Genomic DNA, 9277 nt, shown 5'->3' with positions numbered 1-9277 from the left:
TACGACATCCTTTTCTTTGCTTGGCTGTCCCTGCTTTGGGGGACTCTGCTGTACAGGGTGGTTATTAGTACTGAGTATATGAAGACATTATAACAGTAGTGGTCAGAACCTTGGGGACAAACCTTCATGTCCATCAACAATGGGACTGTTGGAGTGTTTGTAAAACATTTTACTGCAGCTTCGTAAAACAAGATGGAGGTATATCTGTTGTCTAGAAGGGCACCATCCTCTATTGTTTAGGAAATCCACCCTAAACTTGGAGATAAGGCAGAAGGTTTGACTGTATCCCCTGCTCTAGCATTGTCCAGTCAGTCTCCCAGCTGCAAAGACACTTGGCTTCTCCAGTGCTTACAATGGATTAAGGCCAAACATCTTATGGTCTGGTAAAAAGCTAGAAGCTACCCTGTGGGACTCTAGGAAGAGATTAAATTTATTAGTTTTTTTTTCTGAATGGTAAAGAAGATAACCTAAAGTTATGACTTTATTTCCCTGTAGGGTAGTGACCAATTTTATATTTAATCTAGTACTAATAAAGTATTCAGATTTCACCATTTATATAAATCCAATTCTGAAGTGTTTATAATTGCTAATAACTGTATGGGACTTTTTATTTTTAGTTGTTTTGATGGGTTTTAGTGATTTTTTAAATAAGGAAAAGCAAGTTATTGCAAATATGCTTAGTTTATTCAGTCATATAAAAACCCCTACTCATATGTCTTTATGTTGGTGTGTTTGCATGTGCGAATACACAAGTCGACAAATACAGAGTGTCAATATTAGTCCTGTTACATTAGGGGAAAGTCTGCTAGGGAAATGGATCTATCTCTAACTTGCTATTTCTCACACATACACATATGTGCATGTACATGCGTATATGTATATATGTGTACATGCACCACATGCATGTCTGGTGCCTGACAGGTCAGAAGAGGATGCTGGCTCCCCTGAAACTGGAGTTACAGATGGTTGTGAGCCACAGTGTGGGTCTTGGGAACTGAACTCTGGTTCCTTATAAAAGTATCCAGTGTTCTTAACTCTGTTGGAACTCTCCAACCTCTATCTCTTTTTATTATATCTATTCCATGTCTCTTATATAAAACCTATTTCTATATGAGTGCAGATATACATCTGTAGATATAGTGTGTGTTAATATAGTGAGTGCCCTGTTTTGTGAACTATCTCCAAGACCACAATCCTGCAAACCTAGCAATCTAAACAGAGCATCAGGGGGATGTCTAAGATCCTTCATTCTCCTTCACGTATAGATCAAGAAGCTACTTCAACTCATTTACTCCCTCGAGCCGAAGTGGTGCTGCTTAAGCTACACTCTAGTCCTTGATGGTGGCACCAGGCAGAGACATCAGCAGTTTAAATGACTAGGCTGCAGGAAGCTTTAACCTCTTAGAACTTTTGTCTCCTGCTGTCTAGGTTTTTCTCCTTCTGCCTAGGTACTCACCAGGAAAACACCATGAACCTCAGATAGCAGAGCAGAGCTCTCCAGATACACCTAGGTGGTGGTCAGCTGATTTGTACTCTTTTTAGTAAGGGCACATTAGAGTAGTCACAAAGTGGGCGGGGCCAGTGTGTCAGTCTCCCCATCTCTTTTCTATTACAAATCCTACAGTAGGTACTTTGTTTTAGCTTTGACCATCTTTCTTTTTGTCTGGGTTTTTTTTTTTTTTTTTTTTTTTTGGAGACAGGGTCTCACTGCGTGGTCCTGGTTGGCTTGGAACTCTCTATAGATCAGGCTAGCCTTGAACTCCAGAGATCTGCCTACCTCTGCCTCCTGAGTACTGAGATAAAGTGTGTGTCACCATGCCTGTGAAAACCTTTACACTTAACCTTTGTGTGAGGTGCTAGTGTATGTGTTGTACCTCATATATGCTGGCACAGAACATGCTGTTGGAAGCAGCCAGCAGCTTTCTAGCCTCTCAGGGTGAGAGGTCAAATGTTTCCAGAAGTAGTCTGTAGGAGACGCCCTATACCTATTCAGCACACACCCACTGGAATGTTGGATTATGACGCATTTGTAATGGTTGCCACCTGCTTTACGGATGGGCCACTTTCTCCCTTTAGAGATGAGAAAGGCTGGAGAAGCTCTGGGATGGGGGTCTACGCTGCTGAAGCCAATGAGAACTTCCCAAAGACAAGCCCACTAGGATTCGAAATGCCTGTGACTATAGTTTGGATGGTTTAAAAATGTGCAAAGAATCTTTTTTTATGGGGTTCTCTGGCATTTATATTGAAAAAATATAAATATATTTATATTCTATATATAAATATAGAAAAGAGATGGGAAGGTGTCAAGTAGTGATTAGGGGGTAACTTTGGCAAAGTCATCTTCAGCGGGTCATTTCAGTTATTTCTTTTATATAGAATGCCTGGTTGGTAGATGGTGATTTTATTTGCTTATTTATTTTTGTGGTGCAGGGGACCACATTATAGATGGGTCCAACCCTCTGTTCCTTTTTACCAGCGTACCTGCAGTATGTACATTGTGTTGCTCAACCAAAGGCTGGGCCATGTGAGTGGTGATGTGGGGCGGCGCTTGGGGAACTCAAACGTCAGGGTCTTACACAGACTCTGACTCCTTTGATCAACTCTGAGGCATATTTGGACGAACAGGCAATGCTTAGCGAAACAATGGAAATGTTCAGTGAGCCAATCAGATAGACACATGAGTGATGCTTGGATTCATGAAGGGCTTATTGGTTTTTCTTAAAGGACTTCCAGATGGGTTTGCATTATTTCATGATTTATTACAACCTGTATTATAACGTTTATAACTAATACAGAGAATTCTTTGGAGGTTATGTGCCATGTAATAAGCTGATGTACGCCATATGGCGTTAGGTAAGGGCAGACACTGGGAAAGTGAAGGGCCTGTGCCGAACAGGGTAAAGCAATTCTCAAGCATCTCATAAAATACCAGATATGTAAAAGTAGAAAATGTAACTTGCTTCTAAAAAGGAAGCTTTTGTAAGTTTAATCAGATTTCCATCTCGTGTGTGATTTTTTTTTTCTTTCAGTTAGGAAAGGCTACTGTATCACAAGCTTTATTCTCTGTAAGTCAGCTGTGAGAGGAATGGGTTCCAAACATCTCGTTCCCAAGCTTCCAGACAACTGTTCATAGAAAAAAAGGGCTCATTATTTCTTTTTCACAATGTGTCTCTATTCTATATCAACTGGGGAAGCACCGTAGAGCACATTATATGTAATACACATGGCTACACACATATGTGTATATACTCAGACAGTCGGCTGTGTGTGTGTGTGTGTGTGTGTGTGTGTGAGTGTGTGTGTGTGTATGAGTGTGTGTGAGTGAGTGTGAGTGTGTGTGAATGTGTGTATGTGTGTGTGTGTGTGTGTGTGTGTGTGTGTGTGAGTTTGTGTGTGTGTGTGCAGTAGGCTGAGAACAGTGAACAGAAGAATCTCACCTGAAACACAGCAAGTACATTAAGCTTACCTACAGAATGCACTGGAAGGCTTTTGTGACCAATAATTTCACAAGTGACAGCCAAGGAAGAATCTTAAAAAAAGGGAACATTTTATTTTGTAAAACAGCACAGTGACAGAGAACATGCATTGGAAGTTTTATTTTCAGCAACAATTCTCAGCACTCTGCAGACCTGTGACATAAATTCTGGGCCATTTTTAGAGAAGCAGCTAATTTCGTGTCAAGGAGATTATTCCTAATGAGAAGTTTTGTCACTGAAGGAATACTTTGTGACGGTGTTCTCTTTGTGTTGTGCTGATAGGAAAGGATGTACTTTGTGAGTATCCTTAGCATACTGGGCAAGTGTTCCCTTCCTGAATATCATCCTTAATGCCCCTTTGTTCTTTGTAGAGCAGTGTTAATATGTGATCGGACAAAGCAGGAGGGGTTTGCACAACACTGCTACTATACATGTGGTGGTTTTATATTACTAATATCAAATTAAGATGTTTTCAGTCTTCAGCCTCAGAATACAGAACAGACTTCCTCTTCTATATTAACATTAGGCTCTGACCACAGGCATCTTTCTATTCTCCTCTCCACAGCCACCCTGGCTGCCCTCCCTGGAACCTTGTCATTTCTGTCAAATAATTTATTACTTTGTTTCCATTTTAGGGGCCATTTTAGGTCTTAGCACTGGTGCATACATTACAGAAAGAATGACTGAGACCTGTGAAACCCTTACCCAGGGATTTACACACTGAGGTGGATTTTGTGGTGAGGTACTTGCCTCAAAGCCTGGGATTCACATCACACTTCGGAGGTGACTTTAATATTAACACAAAGTGATTGCTTTGTCCTGGTGGTGCCTGCCTATAATCCATGCATTCAGGTGGTTTTGGAGAGTATAATATGAAATAGAGCTGCCCTCAAACTTGTTACGTAGCTAAGGTTGGCCTCTCGCTTCTATCTTCCAAGTGCTGGGATTCCAGGCATAAACCACTGTACCTGGCTCATTTTAACTTTATTTCTTACTTGGAGGACTTAGAGGTGTGTGTGTGTGTGTGTGTGTGTGTGTGTGTGCGCGCACGCGCGCACATGCGCGCGTGGTGCACAGATCTTTCAAGAGGTATGGGTCAAATTTTATCTCTTCTCAAATACCTAAACAATTGTTGAGAATTATGAGAGGCCTTAATTTTCTTATAGCAACTTCAGATGTTTTAATCCCACATTGAATTTTAATATTTACTGGAGTCCTTCCAGGTCTGCATGTCCTCCGACAAGGCCACACCTCCTTATCCTTTCAAATAGTGCCACCCCCAAAGTGACTAAGCATTTAAATCTATGAGCCTACGGGGGTCATTGTTGTTCAAACCTCCAGGGTGGGAATCTGTGTTCTAGGTGGCTGGTAGGAGAGTAATCTGGTCCCGGGGTGTTTTCCACTAGCGTGTGTCTGTTAGCTGACATCGTACTTTCCTATGCAGTCTTCAACTCACCACACAGCTGACATTTATCTCCGCTGTTTTTGCCTTGGTCACAGCTCGTTGGTCATATAATCGATAATCTGGAGGAAGGCGTGGCTTTGACCTGATTCCCCTGAGCTGCACAGCTATTTCTTTGGCTATAAGAAGGTAATTGACTCTGGTAGGCCCATTTTATGGTTAGATATTCCTACATCTTTCTGGGTCTGTGGACTTCAGATGAGTCTTATGTTTTCGTGGGTTTCACCTTTGTGGAGAAGGCTGATCTCTTGACTCTCGAAACCACTGAAACAGTCCAGTAGGCATTTTCCTTCTGTTCCCGAACTCTAACATCCAGATTGTGAGAGCCAGTATGCATGTCATGTAACGTCCTCAATCCCACGTAGGATGTGTGACACCCAGTACGCATGTCATGTAACGTCCGTGCTGAATTCCCACAGAGAAATTCTAGTCTTTTGCAATCAGATCTTCAAATCTGTCTGAAAGTCAGACACTGAGTGACTTTTCTGTACTTTACTTTGAACGAGAATTGGCCATTTTATTATCTCACATTTTCTTTAATTCCGTCGAGTATAAACTTTATGCAGTAAACGTGTCAGGTTTTGGCTCTTAATATCTTTCTGGCTTAGAACACGGATTTTGCATTCAGTGGTCTTATGACTTCAGAGATTATCATCTTGGCTGTAGCTATCAAGTATCTGTTTTGGAGCTCAAACTCAAGAATTTGGATTTTTGTTTTCTTTTTAGACATTACTGAAACACTAAGTCTTGCTTTTATGGCCTAGTTTTATTGGGAAAGATTGTTAAGGAAAAGAGAATTCCCAAACAAAAGTGAAATAAAAATATAATTCATTTAAAAAGTCCCTCTTATGAATTCCTAAGAGAAAGATAAACTTACCAAGAGGAAAATGGCCCCATAGCTAACATTATCCACAAAAGGAGATGTGTGGATAGCAAAACATATGCAAAACACACCTTTTTTAATCAAAGAAAATGAAACAAACATCTAAAACAATATCACTTTTAAATCTTTCATAGTAACAAAAGGAGAAAGCATATAGTAATGCTCATAGTTACTGCCACAGTTAGCTTAGGTTATCAACCAGATACACTTAGGAATAGAGAACCTCACCTGAGGGATGGTCTCCATTGGACAGGCCTATGAGATAATCTCTTTCCTTTGTTTTTCAGCACAATATGTTTATTGGTTATTTGTGGATTTCACATTGTGTACCCTGGTCACTCCCTGTGCTTTCCCACCCAAGTGGCCTCCCCCTAAAAAAAAGAGAAAAAAAAAAAAAAAAACCAAAACAAAACAACCTACCCAAAAATACTCAAAGTCTGACTTGTGTTGTTCATATATACTCACTGGAGCATGGCCAAACTCCTGGTGGCCAGTCTCTTAGAGAAAATCGAGCCTTCCCCCCACTCCCCCTCACTCCCATGTAGCCATCTACCCTGGAGAGTTACACATCAGCATCCTTATCACAACTTCTAAGGTTCTCTTCAATGACGTCTTGTCTGAGTTGCTACCTTTGGGGTTAGGATGGGGGTGGGGGTTGTCACAGAGCCTCCTATGTTCCTCTTTCCCAGCTGTGAGTCCATGAATATGCCCATGGTATGTGCTACCACCTAAGTGGTCATCATGGGAAGAAGTCAGGAGGAACTCAAACAGGGCAGGGACCCAGATGCGGGACTTGATGCAGAGGCCATAGATGGGTACTGTCTACTGGCTTGTTCCTCATGCCTTTCTCAACCTGCTTTCTTGTAGAACCCAGGACCACCAGTGCAGGGGTGGCCCCACCATAAGGGGCTGAGAAAATTTCACCCCATCAACCACTAATTAAGAGAATGCTCTACAGGCTTGCCTACTTCTTCTGGAAGCATTTTCTCAATGGAGATTCTGTCCTCTCAGATGACTCTAGTTTGCGTCAAGCTGCTAGAAAACTATTTAGTGAACTAGGCTCACTTCTTTTGTGTGTGTGTGTTGGAATTCAGTTCACAGGGTGAGAGACTTTGTGGGCTTTAGATTTTAGAGTGTTGCATAAAATCCCCCCACCTCTGGATTTTAGGGCAATATTTTACTTCTAAATGATTTTCTATTTATAAAATAATTCTTTTTCAACCTAGAAACACAAAATTAATTCTTTCAGGGTCGCACGGAAATATGAATATTTTATGGCAATGAAATAGACTCTTAAAAAGGTATATTTTATGATATTTTAAATTATAACTTACAAGAACATGACTTACAAGGCAACTTTTACAAAGGACAACACTGAATTGGGGCTGGCTTACAGTTTCTGAGGCTCGGTCCATTATCATCACTGTGGGAAGCATGGCAGCATCCAGGCAGATAGGTGCTAGATAGGAGCTGAGAGCTCTACTTCGTGGTCTGAAGGCAGGCAGGAGGCTCTTCTGCTCTGGGAGGAGCTTGAGCACTAGGCACCCTCACAGTCTTTCTTCACAGTGACACACTCCCTCCAACAAGGCCACACCTCCTAATAATGCCACTTCCCATGGGTCAAGCATATTCAAACCATCACAGACGCAGATAGTCTGTAGCAACCCTGCTGATCCCGAGAAGAGAGAAGAGCAAGCCCAAAACATGTGCTGCAGTTTCTCTGAGTGATTGGCAGCTTCCTGAGATTTCCTATGTTGTTTATATCAGTCAGCTGATAAAAGCAAGTTAGAAACGTCTGCCGAGAGATAAGAATGTCCGGAGCAAACAACTGGTATTGCGGTCGAAGAGATGACTCAGTTGTCAAGAGGATCCCAGTTCAGCTCCAAGTGTCCTCATTGGGCCTATCTCCAGAGGCTGACACTGTCTTTGGGCCCTGGACAACATCTATAAAACATCTATTTACACACACACACACACACACACTAAAAAAAGAAGCTATCTTGGCATGGGGTGGCTGCCTGGAAAAGCCTTTGAAGTGAAGCTGCTGCCTGAAGCCACGTTGGTGTCTGTGGGCCATGATGCTACCAGCGGCCATGTCTGGGTCTTCCTGCAGCCAGGGCCTGTGCTGATGTCTGTGGCCTGAGCTACCGCTGAAGTCCATACTACGTGTGTACTCTGCACAACTTTCTGAAGTCATGTTGTCCATCCCTGGGCTGCTGCTGGCTACTGTGTTGGTGTCTGTGGCTCCTGCTGATACCAGATGGATGTCACCAGATACCGTGAAGAAGTTCACGATCTACAGTGCTACTGGCTGTGAACTCCTTCTGCGGTGGCATCGATGACTACAGACTTATGGTTGACAGATAGTGACACAGAAGGCGCCGGTAACAATCCCATAAGAAATTAACAACCTAGACAGGAAGCCATGGAAGAAACATCTAAAAAAAATTGTGATAAGGATGCTGAAATATAGCTCTCCACAATAGATGGCTACTGATAGGGCTGTGGACGAGGAAAAACTCACTTTTCTTTAAGGGACAGGCCATCGAGAGTTTGGCCATGCTCCAGGGACTATATGCTCAGCACAAATTGGACTTTTATTTTCTTTAAATTGAGGGAAGCCACAAGGGTTGGCAGGCAGACCTGGAAGTACTGGGAAATAAGGGTGATCTGGGTGCACAATTTAACCTTTCCAAGTAACCAGTAAAAAATATTATGTCTATAAAGTTATCTTGTGGCTGGAGGTGTAGCTCAAAGGTAGAACATCTAGCTATCATACATGAGGCCCTAAGTTCAACTCCCAGCACAAGATGAACAAACATCACCACCACCAAGATATAAAGAAAGGCTTTACTGTTTGTTTCCCACAAGGCACTGCTGCTAAAGGTAGACAAATTTCTATTGCTGCCACCAGGGGGCAGTGTGTCAAAAGACAGACAATCATGTCTGAATTCTGCAACTTTGGGCTTTCATTCCAGACCATTTCTTCAGCCTACCATTATGTGGGTTATGAAGCTAATCTATGCCCTTCATAATCAATGATGTTGGAGGACAGGTCTTCAGTCAACTGTACTGTTGGCCGTTTGCTTTGTGCACCTTTGGAGAAATGTTTGCTCCTGCTCATTGCCAACTTTTGAAATTGGAGGGTTGTGGTTGTTTTTTCCTTTTTGCTTTTTTTTTTAGGTTGTAGGTATTAGTTAAGGAAATTGGGAATCAATATCTAATGATATTTATGGCTTGCAAAGATTTTCTTACAGTTGCGGGGTTGCTTGTTCTCCACCTCCTGTGCCTGCATAGCCTTTCAGTTGGACATTGAAGCACTAATTAATTTTTTTTTTTTTTTTTACTGTTTTGTGTCTAAGGTCATTTGCAAGAGGAATTATTGCCAAGCCTTTCCACGTGCTTCTCTTTCTTCTTTAGAGGTTTATAGATTGGGTCTTGCTCTTATATTTTTGT

This window comes from Micromys minutus, assembly GCF_963924665.1.
Source record: "Micromys minutus genome assembly, chromosome: 15".
Classification (NCBI taxonomy): Eukaryota; Metazoa; Chordata; class Mammalia; order Rodentia; family Muridae; genus Micromys; species Micromys minutus.
This window is presented reverse-complemented; position numbering follows the sequence as displayed.